General features: G+C 39.6%; 1 protein-coding gene across 5 annotated transcripts in view; it reads right to left on the bottom strand.

Moving 5' to 3' along the window:
* Positions 1–15,602, bottom strand: part of ANKRD12 (ankyrin repeat domain 12) — a 115,051-nt gene extending 99,449 nt beyond the window's left edge. For 2 of the 5 annotated variants that reach the window (XM_012535305.3, XM_012535306.3), the window contains exon 1: positions 15,274–15,601. The gene's annotated coding sequence lies outside the window, so the exon portion shown is untranslated. Of the gene's footprint in view, positions 1–15,273 lie in introns of all 5 variants that reach the window. The other 3 variants (XM_033439389.2, XM_033439390.2, XM_033439391.2) reach the window with 2 other exon arrangements.
* Between the last annotated feature and the right edge of the window lie 3,392 nt (positions 15,603–18,994).

Below are 18,994 nucleotides of genomic sequence, written 5' to 3'. Positions count from 1 at the left end.
TTCTGCAGAAACTCTAAATGTTGCGAGTATCAGGACTTGATCCTGGATCCCTTTCTACTCTCTAACACACTCCCTAAATAACCTAATCCCATGGTTTTAAATACCATTGAAGTGCTACTCACTTCCAAATCCATAACTCTCGTCCTCATTTAAAACTCTGCATTTGTATATCCAACTGCCTACTTGACATCTTCACATGGATGTCTAATAGGCATACCAAACCAAAATAATACTATAGAGAATTCTTAATTTTCTGTCAAACTTCCTCACCTACCCATCTTCTCCATTTCAAATGGCACCACCCTCCATCCATCACTTAAGCCAAAAATTCAGAAATGCTGACTCCATCTCTAAAGCATATCTCAAATTCAATCCATGTCTTTCCACATCAACTGCTACCCACCCCAAGCCACCAAGATCACTTGAATAGGCTAGTGCAAAAACTCTGCAAATTATCTCCCTGCTTCCATTCTTACCCTACTCCTCCCTTCCTCCTTCTCTTAAACACACACACACACACACACACACACACACACACACACACACACCCCTTCTACAAGCAGTGATCAGATCTCTTAAAACTAAAAACCAGATGCTACCACTGACCTGCTTAATTTTTTTGTTGGTTTCCCACTGAAAAAAATCTCAACTCAAACTAAACCATCTATACTATATGAAGCTGAATTAATGGAACAGATGTCTGAAGAAATTTTTAAACCATTTAAAATCCTCAAAGAAATAAGAGAAGACTGATAATATGCAGAAAGACTAAACAGAACCAAGAAGAAATACAGAGTATGAAAGTACAATGATTGAAATAAACAACTCTACAGGTTACATAAATAATAGAAAGAAAAACCCGAAGAATGAGTAAGTGAGCTAGAAGATCAGGCAGAGGATAGTTGCAGAAGGCATCAGAGAGGGATTTTTTTTTTAAAGGAAAATATTAAAGAAGAGACGTTAGAAGTAACAGAATCCATATAATAGAATTCCCAGAAGAAAAAAAAAATGAAAAGATATTTGAAAAAATTACCAATAATTTTCCAGAACTGAGGAAAGATCAAAGATCTCAGATTAAAGTGTGTGGGATACAACCTGGCACACAGTAGACTTCCAATAAATATTTGCTGAATGAAAGAATGAATCAGTGAATATGAATTCAAGGGCCAAACAAGACAGGAAAGGAACTACACTCAGACACACTATAAACTAAAAAAGATAAACAAAAATTTCAAAATCTTCTAGAGGGGAACTGCAGGTCACACACCCAGGAAATCAAACTGACATCAGAAGTTACGAAAAGCAACATCAGAGGCAAGACAACAATGCAGTAACATTTCAAAATGTTAAGGGAAAAAATTTCAAACCAAAAATCTTTAATCACACTAAGCTATCATTTAAAAGTGAGAGTTCAATAAAGATGTTAAAAAAATAATAAAAATTAAAAAAAATAAAAGTGAGGTTAATGAATGATATTTTCAGGCATAAAAAGGCCTTATAATGTATATATACAAACACCCTGCTTGAAAATTGCTTTTAAGTAGGCACTCAAAAAATAACTGAAATAAATCTATGAGAACTACTGTGTGACGTATGGGAATTAGAGTAAATAACCTAATAAACCTAATATTTCATACAAAAACAAAAATGACAGACGGATGGATGCTTGAAGAATACCCCGAACAATCCAGAAATAAAATTCTACAAAACGTCAACATGGCTGCTGGGACGTTGTTGGGTAGGAGGTGGGGTGGAGGAGACTAGAGGAAGTGAGAAAGTGGTTACAGTACTTCTCGTCTGGAGGAAAGAAAACATATATATTTAAAAATATATTTTAAAATATATTTATAAGATTAAGAAACTGTGGAAGATGAATAAAGATAGTCAATAAAATGTAAATAATTTCCAATATTTGTGTTATTACAATAAATTTATTACATTTATTACAATAAATGAAAATGGATTAAACTCATTAATTAAAAGATATGAGTCTCTGGGCTTCCCTGGTGGCGCAGCGGCTGAGAGTCCGCCTGCCGATGCAAGGGACACAGGTTCGTGCTCCGGTTCAGGAGGATCCCACATGCCGCGGAGCGGCTGGGCCTGTGAGCCATGGCCGCTGAGCCTGCGCTCCGCAACGGGAGAGGCCACAGCAGTGAGAGGCCCGCGTACCGCAAAAAAAAAAAAAAAAAGATACGAGTCTCTGAGATTGGATAAAAATAAGATTCAGCAACATACTTTGTAAAAGAGACCAAAAAAGGATACTAAAATGGTTGACGATAAAAGGATAAGAAGACACACCAGGAAATATAACCCTAGGCTGGTAGACTTTTCTTTAGGCCCCATTCATAAATAATTCAGACCCTTCCTGGTCTGGGCGCAGCTCCCTGCCACTCCTGGGCCTGTGGGTTCCAGGGCTGCATTAAAGCTCACACACTAAAAAGGTATCTGTCTATTTTCTTTATAGGACAGGGCTTCAATTTCTGCTTCCTATTATGACTTTGAGGTTTTTTTTCCATTTCAGGCACCTGCAGATTCCTCTTTCTTGCTTTCAAGCTCAGCTGTGTTTTTTAAATATTTTATTTTTATCTAGCTTTCCGTATACATTACTAAAATGGAAGGGAGCATCCCCAGTCTGCCTCATAGTCCAGAAGTCCCCAGAAGATGCACTTAATTTCTTAATCTTTTTATTTTATTTTTACTTTAAAATTTTTAATCTTAATTTCTTCATCTATATTATGAAATGGTAATGCTCAAATAATAAGGCTATGAGAAGTAAATAAAATATCTTAGCATACATAGTCCTTGGTGCATATAAAATATTCAAATGCTGCCCTCTAAATTTACCAGCAATTTTACATCCTACCTAAAGAAAGTAAAGCTAGAACCATAAGCATGGAATGGAAATTGCTAACTTTTTTCCTGCTCCAGCTTCCACTGGGCTGCTGCTATGCTGAGGGTAAAAATGCTTCCTCCAAAATTTTTTTGAGAAAAAAAGGTAACCAGTAAAGGACCAGCAACAGAATTCAATGACCCTTAAGAGTCATTCAGTAGGGACTTCCCTGGTGGTCCAGTGGTTAAGACTCCGCACTTCCACAGCAGGGGTCATGGGTTCGATCCCTCGCTGAGGAACTACGATCCCGCATGCAGCACAGTGCAGCCAAAATAAAATGGTTACTTTAAAAAACAATAAATAAATAAAGGTCATGGAGCTCATCCTTTAAAAAAGAAAAAAAAAAAAAGAGTCATTCAGTTAGGAAAGTGACTATTATTTTCTCTGATTTGATCTGGGAGCCTGAAGTCCAAGATTCTATGCTGAGATCTACCACTGACTTTTTGGTTGACCTTCATCACTTCTCAGTATTTGTTTCTTCTTGAAAGTTAGGCTAGATAACATTGAAGATCTCCTATTTTTCCAAAATTCTGATTCCAGAATAAGATGTTTAGAACAATTTCACTCCATTCTATTTTTCTATGAATACAAAAATGATAGCTTAAAGTACTAAACAATGACATCCTTATTGCTGTGTTCCCCCATGCAAAAAAAGTAAACCATTAGACATAAATACTAAACATTTCCTACTTGCACAAAGACCAAAAGCTTAATTCCCTCACACTTAAAAAGTGGTCTTAAAAAATAATGGAAAAGGCCTCATGGTAAATGGTCATGCTTCTGGGATATTAACTGTACCTCCCTAACACCTCAACTACTTAAACAATTCAAGTGAGAATTCAGTCTATGAAAAGGGTTTGTGCTTGCTTTATCATACCTTCCCAAAGTAAGGCATGGTTGATTTTCACCACGATGTTTTCTGGCAGCTATTCCATAACACAAGAATAATATGGCTGTATTCCAGACCAAGAAATTAGTATCATCAAAATCACAAATTTAACCAACAGCATGAAAAAGATGAAAACATCCACATCCTTTAAAATAAACTGTCCTCAACACTGCCCTTAAGACAATATTTTTTAAAGTCCTTAAGGAATGTTTATGGTCTATTTTATACAGTTCTATATTAAATTTTTTTAAAATAAATTTTTTAATTTTTATTTTTGGTTGTGTTGAGTCTTCGTTGCTGCGCGCAAGCTTTCTCTAGTTGTGGCGAGCGGGGGCTACTCTTCGTTTTGTTGCGCAAGCTTTTCACTGCGGTGCCTTCTCTTGTTGCGGAGCATAGGCTCTAGGCGTGCGGGCTTCAGTAGTTGCAGCACACAGGCTCAGTAGCTGTGGCTTGCGGGCTCTAGAGCGCAGGCTCAGTAGTTGTGGCCCACGGGCTTAGTTGCTCCGTGGCATGTGGGATCTTCCCGGACCAGGGCTTGAACCCGTGTCCCCTGCATTGGCAGGCAGATTCTTAACCACTGCATCACCAGGGAAGCCCTATACAGTTCTATATTAACTTTTATAATGAGCATGTACTCCTTGTATAATCTACAAATAAAAATTTTAAAAATAATAAAATAGGTCGACTTACACTTGGTTTGCTAAGTGTTCTGGTTAGAACCCAAGGGGAAAAAATAATGAGATGGCAGGTGAGAGAACTACTTTAGAGAGAAGAAGAGGGAAAGAGGTAAAAGGTACTTTCATGTGTTTTATGTTTTCTAACCCAGCCATCAGAATAGGAAAGGAAGCAAAAGATTCAGGACAGAAGCTCAATCCAGTAAATATAGGCTGCACTTTGGGTTGGTGTTGCTATATATTATCTCCTTCGGAAAGCTGAGCATGGCAGTTAATTTAGAAGACTATACCAAGTAAATGCACTGTAAATAGTCTATTTGGTTTAGCTCTATGTGTGTATTACCTTCAAAATTCCACAAAGGTAAACCAACAGTATAAAACAGAGTAACATTTAGGCAGCCAAACTGCTTGAAATGTAAACAACCAAGGGTTCATGCTTGCTATATCATACCTTCCCAAAGTAAGCCATGGTTGATTTTTAGCACAATGTTTTCTGGCAGCTATTCCATAACATTTTCCCACAAGAAAATGATGATTGTATTCCAGACCAAGAAATTACACACGCCCACGCAAGACAGCAGACCACACTGAAGGGACAGCAAAAACTGAAACACGATAGGGTAGAAAATGAGGCTAAAGAGGAGGAAGGGAGCAACATGAAGCACCTCGTCATTGTGTTGTTTGATCTTTATGATGACAAAAGCAATTTAAGGCTTTAAAAAAAGGCAGTGACACAATTCAAGCAGCATGTTTAAAAAGGTGCCATGGGGGGAAAAAAGTGCCATTGGTGAAACTCTGGAAGACACACTAAAGAGGAATTACAGGAGAGACACGGAGACCACTTCAATTGTAACGACCAGATTGTGAGGTGGGAAGGAATAGTCAGCAAGAGCAAGGAGGCTAGAATGACATCAGCAACAAGAAGTAAAAATGCTTTGAAATAATTTAAAAGAAACAATTAGCATTTATCTGTTATATTTATCTTCCAATAGTAATGACTAAACAATACCTCAAATTTTTTAAAAATAAAATTCGCATTACTTCATTAGATAATATTTACAAAAGAGATTAGTGGTAAAAAGATTTTTTTGGCACTGTCAAACAGTGGACCATAAAGGATCACGTTCTAACAATGTATTTAGAATTTTTAAAGAAAGTAATACAGGCAGCTGGGTTTACAATGATCTATTTGCCCTCGGTATGTACGTATATTTATATATACATTCATTTCCAGATGTAAAGGTCGACATATAAAATACTCATCTGCAATGGGGAGTTGACATAAATGACTTCTAAGGTTCTAAGATTCTAAAAATGAGTTGCTGGGTTTACTGACCTCTTTCTAGCCCTACAGGGCTCTAAATGTGCAACTTCCGTAGACCAGCAGAGGGCTGCAACAGCCCAGAGAAAATGGTGAGGCAGCTTGACTTGCATCTCTGGCACTGGGCGGTGGAAAAATTACAATACTGAAAGTAGAGAACTAACAACCACTACGTATTCACTTCACTGTCAACAGATTCTTAAAGGGGGCAAGAGCAAACCCCAAAGCCTGAAAACTAGAAGCACTCATAATTAAGCATTTTGCCACCAGCTCCTTTCTCTTCCTGCAAAATAGCAGTGTTTGGAAGCAGAACAAAATCTCACTAACATAGGGTAATTAGAAGGGAAAAAAAGCCAGACAAAATGAGTTAGCAACTCACACTTCCTTTCAGACCACTGCTCCACACCGCTGCTACCAGACTAATCTTCCTAAAATGATAATTTCATTAGGTTACTCGCACATCTACTTTGCCAATCTGTTCTGTATATAGTGCAGTGAAGTCTTTACTTTGCCTAGATTTTAAGGTACATTTCTACCTCATGTATACAAATCTTATTTTCAACTCCTCTAGTGAGACTGCTCTTACTGTTATACACAATATGCAACAGAGAGACTTCCCTGGTGGTCCTGGTGGTCCAGTGGTCCCCTTCCAATGCAGGGGATGCGGGTTTGATCCCTGGTCGGGGAACTAAGACTCCACATGCCGTGGGGCAACTGAGCCCTCGCACCACAACTACTGAGCCCACGCGCCTGAACTAGAGAGCCTGCGTGCCGCAAACTACACAGCCCACATGCTCTGGAGCCCGCACGCCACAACTAGAGAGAAGCCTGAGCGCCACAACAAAAGATCCTGTGTGCCGCAACTAAGACCCGACTCAGCCAAAAATATAAATTAATGAATACATAAATAAGTACATAAATAAATAAAAATGGGCAGGGAATGAAAAAATATGTAATAGAATTGAAACGGAAAAGGTCACTGTGGTGAACTTTCCATAAAGAAACAAATCTACATAAGTCTAGGGAAAGGGCAGATCCACTGTTGGGAAAAGTTTGTGCAAAGAGGGAGATAGGAATTTGCCTGGGGAAGTGAGGAAATGGCTCAAGGAAAGGTATACAGAGGGGTTCAACTGAATTGTAATTCTTAAGGTTGGTGATAGGTAGAAGGTTCTCACTATGCTATCTTCTGTACCTTTTAAATTATTTGAACTATTTCAAAATTTAAAAAAGTTTTTGGTATTTTACTTTGCCCCTCAAAAGACAAGCAGCCCATCTACTCAACAGATCATACGCCTGGTGGCATTCTCAGTACTACTCACACTTTAATCCCAAATAATGCCCTCATTTTTACGGCTTTCTATTTTTTAAAATATTTATTTATTTATTTTTGGCTGCACTGGGTCTTCGTTGCTGTGCACAGGCTTTCTCTAGTTGCGGCGAGCAGGGGTTACTCTTTGTTGTGGTGCGCAGGCTTCTCATTGCGGTGGCTTCTCTTGCTGTGGAGCACGGGCTCTAGGCTCGCGGTCTCTAGAGCACAGGCTCAGTAATTGTGGCGCACGGCTTAGTTGATCCGCGGCGTGTGGGATCTTCCTGGACCAGGGCTCAAACCTGTGTCCCCTGCATTGGCAGGCAGATTCTTAACCACTGCGCCACCAGGAAAGTCCCAATGGCTTTCTTTATAAATGACAGGTACATACTTCAGCCTTAAATGAAAGGAAAAGACTTCTAATTGCTTAGATAATTGGGTGCAGTTTGAATAGTGGCACATTAAAAAAAAGAGAGATTTGAGATAAAGGATATGGCATAAAAAACCAGAATCGTTTATGATAATCATGGCTTCTGCAATGTAAGTCCGAGATCCTGAAAATCATCTTTATCTACACCCAAACTCTCTATGCAGTTAGAGGTACTAAAATCAGTACCCCGCCCAAGAGAGCAAAACTTATGGAAGTATTAAGTTATTGCTAATCCACATACCACATCATTCCCACCCTGACCCAACAATAAGGTGGGTTATTAGCACTACTTCAACTATAGCCAAAGTTGTAGCTTCCATACAACTTCACACCAGGGCTGAACTGTCTGGGCCTTTAGTCCTGACCTGCTATCTCTGTCTTCTGCACACTCTCCAACATAAACCCACCTGCTATACTCCGCACAAGAATTCAGGACAACTGCCAAATTTAAATGAAGCATAATCTACAAAGATACTGAATCACTATGCTGTACACCTGAAACTAATATGATTGATATTGTAAATCAACCAGACCTCAATAAAAAAAAGAATTCAGGATAACTGCATATAGGGCATTTAAAAGAAAACATGCTCTAAACTGACTTAGGGTAGTAGTATTATTGGTTGCTCTTTTAGTCAGGGCAATTTAGGATTATAAACTGTTTCCCTGCCAAAGTATGCTGAGGAGAATAATAAGAAATATGGTACCGAGGGACCAAAGCATAGTAAATTCACTGTATTTTAACAGCTGTATAAGTAAGTAACAAGAAAAGTGTGGTACTATGGAAACTCCAACCCCAGTGACAAACAATATGTATTTGATTTTTAAAATAAAACATTTCCTGAAATATAATCATGTAAATGTTATGAACTGTGGATAAAAAAGGCAAATCTCGGGCTTCCCTGGTGGCGCAGTGGTTGAGAGTCCGCCTGCCGATGCAGGGGACACGGGTTCGTGCCCCGGTCTGGGAGGATCCCACATGCCGCGGAGCGGCTGGGCCCGTGAGCCATGGCCGCTGAGCCTGCGCGTCCGGAGCCTGTGCTTCGCAACGGGAGAGGCCACAACAGTGAGAGGCCCGCGTAATGCAAAAAAAAAAAAAAAAAAAAAAAAAGGCAAATCTCACTTATGATGCTGATATTAAACAACTTTATCTATGAAAAGAAATATACTATAAAAAATAAATGCCTAAAAACACAAATTAGGACTATTTAAGGATGTAACAGTTCTACATCAAAAATTCAACTTAAATTTCCAAGTCAGTGATTCTTAGTCTTTTTTGCACAGACCCATGTCAGGGCCTGAAAGCCATAGGTTCTTTCACTAAAAAATTTGCAGTGTAACTTCCAAATGTTTACAGAACCTCTCTGTAATTATGGATCCTTGTTTTAAGTAATTATCTCTTGCAGCTAGATTTTAAGCTCCATACAAGAAGTCTTCTTCAGATATGTGCTTAGCATTGGCACCTAAAACCTTAAAACCTAAGCACCTTTTCAATGATCTCTTTGTCTCCTATATGAATTCTATACAACCTCGAATTATTTTCTAAGAAAATCTGTATTACATTACTCCCCATATTGGAAATTAATTTTTATTAAGCTCTTCTTCCTAGCAATCATGGCCTTTTTCATCTGCTACCCATCTTTTCTCCCTTAGTCCCAGTTCATCTCTTCTGCCAGTCAGACCATCCTCCTGTCATTAGCATCAGGGTGATCCTTTACACTGTGATGGAATCTACGGTACAACAATGAACAAGACAGACATGATCCATGTCCTCGAGGGCTCACCATGTTCCTTTCTACACCAACTAGAAAGCAATTTGAATGACTAAACAATAATACTGTCCGCCTATTCCACATGTCTATGTTTTGTTCATTGAGTGTAAATCCTTTAAAAAAGAACAACCTATGATATTGTCTTCGCTTATATTTTTCTAAACTCCTGTCTCAACGCTAAATGCAATAGCGTTCATAGAAACATTTAAAATTTGTTAACTAAACATGCAGTGTTTAAAACCTTCTTGATTATATCCATAATACTAGCTCACTGTGGCAAAACTTGAAAATACAGAAAAATAAAAGAAATTCTGGTTACTTTCATATTCAATATCCAGAGATAATCTGTCACACTGTCAGACTGGATCATTCAAGAACTTTCACTCCTTGTAAAAATCCATAATACAAAACAATTATTTTCCCCATAAAGGCTCATATTTTATCTATCATTTTACCTTTTTTTCTCTTAATAATATCAGCTTCTTTGAATGTGCAGTTTTGTAAAGGAGCAATACAGACACTGATTTAAACTCATCTGTATAATGGCAACAAGATAAACTTCACAAGGTAATGGTAAAGAGTGAACGAAAAGTTATGTGGAGAATCCATTATCAATCACAGGACATTTGTAATTATGCCTCTGACCAAAAGATATGAAGTATCAATTCACAGAAGAGAAAATGTAAATGATTATTTCTCCATGTATTAGCTAATGATCCAAATTCCTGTAGCTAAAATCAAACCCTTCATACCGCAATTAAAGATGAAAGCCTTGGATGTAAAATGACAGCAGTAATATAACTTAAATGTAATGACACAAATTTTAATTGGTGACCAACAATTGTTTACTTTCAACAGCATGAGCACAAACAGAAGGTAAAGAGGTATTTTTTTGTTCTGTTGGACTGCAGCTTAAAGAGAACACTCATCTTCATTCTTGGGATGTTTTTATGAATTCTGGAAGACAGGGATAATTTCTGAAGGTTGAAGAACCACTACTGGGTGATCACCTCAGCTATCAATCTACAAACGAAGTTGGTTGATCTTAAGAAAAAATTTTTCTCAAAGTAATAAAATTACATTTATATAACACTTACAAATTTTAAGTTAGTTCTTGAGTAATAGCACCTAGAGTTGGAGACATTCCAGTAACAACATTTTGAAGTTTCTCCATAACTAGATATGTAAAATATCTATTCTCATCATATATTAAAATAACACATATGTAAGTATCTAACAGTACCTAGAATACTAATGCTCAATAAAAGGTCTTTTCTTTGATCACCAAGTAACTTCCAAATAGTTAAAATTAAACTCTGGTAAAAAGAACTTATTTTAACTCAGAGGTTGCAAGACTTTAGTACATAATATTAAAATATAAGCCAAGGCTTTATTCCTAGTTACAATATTTTTGTGCAAATTATGGTAGGAAACATTCTGTAAATTTTAAATTTTCTCATCTAAGTGACATCATTAAACACCAGCACTAATTAGTAAAGTGGTATAAGGAATGTTTTTAGTATTTACTCCTACCCTGCTTGTTAAAGTTTCAGAAGTGGTAGAACAGAATGGAAGAAAGCTGTGTACAATGCGGCTTTGGTGGAAGAGAGAATAAAAGTAGGTGTTTCTTTCCTCTTCCTTCAGATTTGCTAATGCTTCTCTTTCACGAGTGCATTTCAAAGGAGTCTAGCATTACTCCAGAGAATTTTAACCTGGATCCTATCCATGGTTCAATATCATTAGATTAGCGGATTTTTTGCTGATCTCAGAGTAGCTGTGAAATTCAAGAGATCGGATATAAAATGTACTTCATGAACTACAGAACATCGTAATTTTTTACATACTATTATCTTTTATCGTGAGTTACAACAGCTATTTCTAGAAAGAGAGAGCCACACACACATGGTTTTTGTTCTCTATTAGAAGTCAGAATGCCAAAAAAACTCCTATGTAGGAAGAACAACAATCTGAAATGTAAGAAGCTACAGGACTCTCCCAACTCTTTCAAGCAATAAGGTAGTTTAACAACATAGCATTTATCACAAGTATTTGTGGTATCTCCCCCAACTGTGGCCCAAATACAAACTGATAAACAGAAATGTAAACTCCTACATATTTTGAAACAATTTTAGTGCAATAAACAAATATTAAGGGACTGGCCAAAAAAAGACACAATTTTTAAAAGCCGAAGAAAAATGATTTTGCAACTTGCAGCTTCATAATTTACCTCTTCTATTTACCTCAATTTGGAAGCATTTCTGTATTTAAACCTAATTCTCTAAGAACTTAAATTTGAATTTCTTAGAATTGTGGAAGGTTCCACTAATCAGAAAACCTAGTTTTGGTTGCTATTTTCTAACCTGGACAAACTCATATTTACTCTTGCTGGATCTATTCCTTTATAAAAGTCCCAAATGAATTTGGTTAGTTTTCTTTCTCCTTCAGTCACTCTGTTTAAAGTATGTTTCCTTAGAACAATGAACATAATATCAAGGTGGAGTCTGTTAGAACAGCCTCTTAGTACTAACAACTGTAGTCCTTCTGTTGCTGGAGAGACTAATTTGCTTCTGACAACATAAAAAAACCCAACTACATCAGCATCTCATTAAAAGGCTTGCTGGACTGTTTTCCACAATTCTCGTAAGGTATTTTCTTTTCTTTTTGTTTTTTAACCAACATAGTAGAAGGTAGAATGCTGCCCCCCACCCCACCAAATTTTTCACAAAGTCAGAAACTTAAAAACTGCCCTAAAACTTCTCAAAATCAGCTGAACACTCTTAGAGGTAGAATACAGAGAAATGGTTAAGAATGGGGACGGCAGAGTCTGTCACTTTTTTAGGTCTGTGAATATCTGTACACCACGTAACAGTTCAAAGCCTCATTCTCCTCAGCCACAGTATCTGTTTTACAGGGTTATTATGAAAATTATCTGAAATATTTCACTTAAAACTTTGAACACAGATACGTGCAGATTCTACATGCTCAACAAATGCTTATCATAACCTTTAGCTTCAAGGTTACAAATAATCCATGTATGTAACACTACAATACTACAATGATGTTCCCAGTATTATCGATTTAAAGCGCTAAAAGAAAAAGGTCTTTAAACCTAACAGCAAAAGTCAACAGTGTCTTAACATTTCTGCACTTATATTTTAGATCTACAAGATAACCTTAACATGAACTACTCAAAAGCTGAGTTTATAAAGGAAATTACCTCCTGTTATTGCCATTATCTAGAAACTAGCAACAAATTAACATTTTTACTAAGATACTTTCACTATTACTTTTAAAAAGCCACTGCCTGTTAAAGAAACAGATTATGCATGCATGAGTGTATATGAGAATGTTTTCAAATGCTATACGAAGAAACTTCATATTCTCCAGAGGAAGTCAGGCTCTAACAACCGCAATATTTAAAATGTTCATAAGAGGCTTTACTAAGATTAGAACTAAGTAGGGATCAGAAAATGTATCTACAGGGAGTTATAATCTATAAAACAGCAGGTGCTCAAAACAATGAAGCTAAGGCTAAGCAAAAACCTAGGGATCTAGACACCTTAGATAATACAGTAGAAAACTGTATTTATTTTAAAAATAATGTCACCACTTTTTACACAGATAAAAGCTTATAGTATATAATGTGCTTTCCATATGTAATCACATTTGTTCCATCAAACAATCCTGTAAATTGTGTAGGAAAATTATTTTTTGCAGATTACAAAGGCAAGGTTCTGAAAGTATGATTTGTCAAAAACCACAGTTAGGAAGTGACAAATCAAGAATGTAAACCCTGGCCTTCTCACTTTTATTTGCCTGTTCTTTCCACTACTCCATAAAGCTACTTCTTAAAGAAGCAAATTAGCATCTTCAGAAAAAAAAATCTCTAGGCCAAACCACAGACTGTTTTAATTAGCTGTGCTGACTTGGGTAAGTCATTCCCCCTTACCAGGCCTTCATTTTCTCATCTGTAAAATGAGAGAAACGGATTGGAAAATGTGAGGTCTCTTCCAGTTCTAAGGATAAATCTCTAAACTACAATCTTTACAGAGTGCAAGCATTTTACAAATACATGTTGATGTCAGCTTCCACAACAAGTTCCAAGTCAGAAAGTGGTGTCATTAGCTATTAAGCAACCTACTGCAATTACTGGATAAATTCTTCATGTCTATCTGATAGATGTTGCTTCAGTAGCATCAAGTTTATATACAGAAAGCTGTCTAAACCTTTTATGGACTACGATGGACATGATTAATCTCACTAGTCATTCTCCTTTTAGCCTGAAACAATGCTCTTAAAACATAAGAATGGCTTACAGAAAATTTAACTACTCATCAACTCATACCAAGAAACTGAAAATTTTTACTATTATTTTTATTCTATAGAATAAAAACGTCTTTTCCAATGATGAGTTTTCCAAATATCCCTATTTCTCCAGTCTACCTCGAAGATGATCAGTTACCTTTTACAGCAACTTCTATAGCAAAAAAAAAAAAAAGTAACACAAACAATTTGATAAAAACATCTTCCTTTTAAATTCATTCCACCAGTTGGGCGCTCGTCTCCAAAAAAATTCAAGCTTTTTTCCCCCTTCCTGGTATTAAAGAACTAAAATCAAAGACCGCACAATGTATTTCCACCTACTAAGTTCTTTCCTCATCTGATTACTTTATTTTCTTTACTCTGCCTCAAATAGTCTTCATGGAATACACACCCAGAGATTTCCACTTTCCCAGCTCTGCTTGTTCATAAAACCATCCTAACAACAACTATGGAAACCAGAGAGATTAAGAACATTACAGGCATCCTGCTCTTCTCCTTCCATGAATACTACTTAAGTTTTACTTCATTTTAACACCTTGCCTGTCCCTAAAATAGAACACATACCCCGAATAGTTAGGCTTGACCTTACTCAGTCAACCGTCTGCAGACCTTTAGAAATTTGGTTACTGCTTGTGTCGACTATAAAAGATCTTTTAGTAAAGCCTTCCCCCCCCTTGCCTATGAAACATTTCGAATGTTTACATGTTTTTGCGTTTAGCCCAAATTAAAGACTTTTCCCAACAAGCTTAGCTAATATAACGACTTGATCTTACACAGTCGACACTATCTCATTTTGTTTTTTAAGCCACTTGGCACCAATATAGCACATGTTCTGCCAGTTCTGAGCTAATCTCCAGGAAAGCCTTTGTATAACGACTGAAGAAACTGAAACAGATCAGTGCCCAAGATTTTTAAGAGCCTATATAAGCATATGTTTTTAATAAACAGTCAATTTATTTTAAAATAGTTATTTCACCAGTTCGCCTTCTTTTATAATTTACATAAACCGTTTTAAAATAAAAAAGGACACATGACTGAGAACTCAGGTTCACTTCAACTTCAGGATTAGAGCCGATTCCGAAGTGTTAAGGATCTCTGGGTCTGCGACCCTTTTCACTGCGTCCGCAGGGTGGAAATTACACTCTCGACCGCTAACACCGCTTAAACTGTTTCCTACGGTTTCTACGGGTGCAAGAGTGTCAACTTCCCGTCCTAAACTGTTTCTTACTGTTATTATTAAAACAGCTGTCAGCTGGGCTTCGGTGACCTCTTTGTACAACCGTTTATTCAACGCTTTGGGAACCTCGAGGCTGCGCCACACCGTGTTACCCTCGAACTAGCTCCAAGAACCCGGCGGCCCAAGGGTCCGAGAACGCCGGGGCCCGGCTCGTCCGCGCCGCGAAGCTGCCTACCCGCGGCCCCGGTCTGGGGGCGCCCCGCCCCCACCCCGCCCGGCTCCCGGCGGCGCCCCCCCCAGCCGCGCACGCTCGCTCCCTCATTCCCTCGCACGCACACGCGCCGCGGCCCCGCCATGTTCCGGGAGCGGCGCGGCCGCCCGCGGAGCCCCCGCCCCCCGCTCGGGCAGCTCCCGCCGCGCCGCGACCACTGCGCTCCCGGCGGGGCAGCCGTACTGTCAGCGCGGCGCCGCAGGGCGGGGCGAGTCCCTACCTCGCTCGGGGGAGGGGACGGGAGCCGGCGCGACTGAGGGGCTCCTCCCGGGCTCCGGGGCCGGGGCTTGAAACCGCGCCCCTCCTTCCTCCTCGCCTGTCGCCACGCCCCCCTCGCCCGCACGGACCCGAGGCACGGCCGGCGCGGGAGGGTCTACCCCTGGAACGAGGGCCTCGGCGCCGCCGTCGCTGTCGTGGTCTCCGCCGCCGCCGCGAACGCCGCCAAGGCCGGGCTCGAAAACATCTCCGGTCTCCGCCGCCCCTCACCACAGCCTGCTCGCTCCCAGGACGGCGCCGTCCGGCGATTGGCCGCGGCGCGGGCACGTGACGCGCCGGGCACGGGACGGGCGGCGTGAGCGCTCCGCCCCCGGCCCCGCCGCCCCTTCCGCCCGCCTCCCCGCGCCGCGGCCCGCCGCTCTGCCTGGGCCGGGAGAAGCTTCCCGAGCCGGGGGCGGGGGGCGGGGCGTACCAAGTGGACGCGGGGGTGCGGACCCCACCCGCCTCGCCGCCTCCCCTCCGCCGGCACCAGCCCCAGAAGGGAGGGGCCTAGGGGAGCGAGGGAGCCGCGCAGGCGCCGCCGACGTGCCGGGCCGGCGGGTGCCGCTTCGCGCTCTGCGGCGACCATGGCCGTGGCAGTGACTGGAAACTTCTGGAAATGGCGGCAGCGAGGAAGAGGAGGCTCTGTCTACGTTGGGTATTCACATGTTATTTTTGCGGGGGCGGGCGGACGAGTTTGCGAGCTGGGACCCGGGAGAACAACGCTGCTGCCCCGGCTGGCGGCGGAGGCGGGTGTCCGCCCCGGCTCGCGGTGGACTGCGGGCCAGGGGCGTTGGGAAAGGCGGTGCGGCCGGGTCCGCGCACTGCGCCTGCGCGCCGACGGCCGCACCTGCGGAAGCACGGGGCTGGCCAGGCCGCAACGCGCCCCTCACCTGAGCCATGTGGGCCCCGGGCCCATCCCTAAAGCACGTTCGCGTGCACCTGTCGCGGGGACTACACGGACTCTGCAATACGCCCTCTCACAGCCATACCTTCGGATGACCTTTTCAGACAAATTTAAGTGCATTTTCCCCCATCCGAGATAGTACTTCTCAGGGCACTGCCAGCTGGAGGACCGTGCAGGAGGGAAATATACCGCCTCGGCTGTCCAGCTGCTGGCACTCTGACTTCCTCTGGAGGGTTATCCGCGACAGTTTGTACTTGCCCTTATTTAACCACCAAAGGGATTACATAATCGGAGGGAAACCATTTTATTGAGTTCCTTTTGGACGCTTTTTATTTACATTGAGGTTAATCCGCGACAATTTGTGCATGCCTTTATTTAACCATAAAAGAGCTTGCGTAATTGGAGGGAAACCATCTTCCTCCTCATCGTTGTGTCCTCCAAACTACAGCACGCATTTGTGACTTAATGAGTGAAGTTACGAATTTATGTCATTAATCAGATGATATATTTCAGACTTCACAGAGAAAGCTAAATCCCAGCATTTAACCATACAAAGCATAAACTTGCATTAAACATCACTATGTTTTACTTTCCTAGGTTCCTGATTTCTCCTACCTTTAAAAATATTAGGTTCAATATGAATTGTAAGAGAGCACCTTGTGGCTAGAAGTGGATCAGTGTTACGTATAATTTGGATATTTATGGCGTGAAATACAAAGAAAAATCCACTAAAAATTTAACCAACTCTTGTCTGACTTCAAGTCGTTGAGTTGGTTCTCATTTAGCTCGTCATAGGGAGAATGGATGGTAGTGGCAATAGCTATTTCTACAGCAGTACGAGCCTCAGTTCAAAACTGAAAGGTAGCTAATCTTGAATTTGCTGAAATGAATTAACCATAATTCATGCCATAATTATCTGCACAATCTTATTACTTAAAAGTCACTGAATACATGAAAGACTCAAGGCAATTGTGATCCAAGGCACTGTACTGACTACACTTGAATAGGACACTATCTGTAAAAGAAAAGTTCATTGTAGAATCAGTCAAGTTGCAAAAAAAATTTTATTGAAGCTCCTATTAAGATTATACGCGACAAATTATAAGTCAGCCACAGTTTGTTATTGGAAAGTTTCAAAATCAAGGGAAGAGGAGCTAATTTTCCTTTTCAGTGTGAAACTAGAAGTATAAATCAAGAAGTTAATTCTTATTATGGACAGAGACCTCAAAAGAAGCTGGAGCTAGTAGATTAGTAAGTTGCTAAGGCTGTTAATTATAGAGCCCTGTCTTTCATTGGCTCAAATCCTGGAATCCATCTTCAGCAAGTGGGCAAAATATGTTTTCTTAATAGTACCAGGAGATCAAGGAACCCAAGCATTAAACATCACTCTTAGCCAAGGTTAAGTTTTATTACATTTATTTAGGGTTATTACTAGCAGACACTTAAAATGTGTGTATTTGATATCTAGAAGCCATCTGCAAAATTTACTTTCTTTCCAACTTCTTACCTTTAGAATCAACTACTGTTAACGTTTTGCTACATGATGTACAGTTAGATCATTCAAAAAATCCTGCCATATTTCAGGAAGGTGAATATAATAAAATAAAAATACAATCTCAATCATGGCTTATCATATGACAGTCTATACAGATGTAATGCTTTAATACTCTTATGACTATCATCATGTTGTAGGACTTATTAGGGCAATGGCTCCATCCAGTCACAGCAAGTAATTCTGAGGAATTGGTAGCTTTCCCTAGCTACACTCAGTAGCCGCTCCAAAAACCACCCAAAAAGCCAGACATTAGATTCTTTGCCCAGTAGGAAAAATGACAAGTTGATTTGTTGGTTCATTTTTGTAATAAAAAAATTTAAATAGCAATAAGAACATTTCCTCCCTAAATATCTTTTTTTGTAAAAAACAGCACAGAGCTAGGAACTGAGAAGAGGAAATGAGGGAGCAAGTGGTGTTAGACACATCAACACTGCCAACTTCTCCTTACGGGTTTCAAAAATAGGCTGGGATATAGCTTCATCTCAGGCAACCGAAAACTGGCAAGAAAATTTTAATCAGTGTGTTCATATACATTTGGAACCATCTTGGATTACTGTAATGAAATTTTACTTGCCAGGTGTTTTTAAAAGCCTATCTGTAGTTATTAAAACCAGTGCTCTTGTGTTAAAAATTGATAGGATTTTCAAGAAAAATGGACAAAAAGATTAAGCAAGATTCAACTCAAAATACTAGTATGTACTACTGCAGTACAATGTAAGTGATGATCTAAGAACTATAGAATATATTTTGATAATGATATAACCTATATATGCCTATATTTGCCTATAATTATAACGACCTAAAATCAATATTCTGCTTCTAAAGTAGTACATAAGTTAATCAGTGCATATCCTTAATACATGACTTGTTTTTTCACCCAGTATCTGAAACCTTCCCACTCCTAACATTTCGTCTAGTGGGAAAAAAAAAAGAATTATGTCAAAGTGTAAGGCATTTTTTACAATAGTAACTTTAATTTAAAGGAATACCTGTAATTTTTCATAATTTTAAATAAAAAGCTTAACAGCTAACAGAAGATAGACTATTTTTTTTTTTAAGAGGTAAAAATAATAGTAAAAGTAGTTGCCTGTGGGAAGAAGGTCTGAGGGCTCTAGGGTAGAAGGGAGCATTTTCATTGTGTTACCTTTTTGTGCCACTTGAAAAATTACTGTTGTTACCTTCCTAGGTAAAAAACAAAAACTAGTTTGTTTTTTTAACATCTTT

The sequence above is a fragment of the Orcinus orca genome, chromosome 15, assembly GCF_937001465.1.
Source record: "Orcinus orca chromosome 15, mOrcOrc1.1, whole genome shotgun sequence".
NCBI classification, from domain to species: domain Eukaryota; kingdom Metazoa; phylum Chordata; class Mammalia; order Artiodactyla; family Delphinidae; genus Orcinus; species Orcinus orca.
The sequence above is the reverse complement of the archived record's forward strand: the minus strand, read 5'-3'. Positions and strand labels throughout refer to the sequence as shown.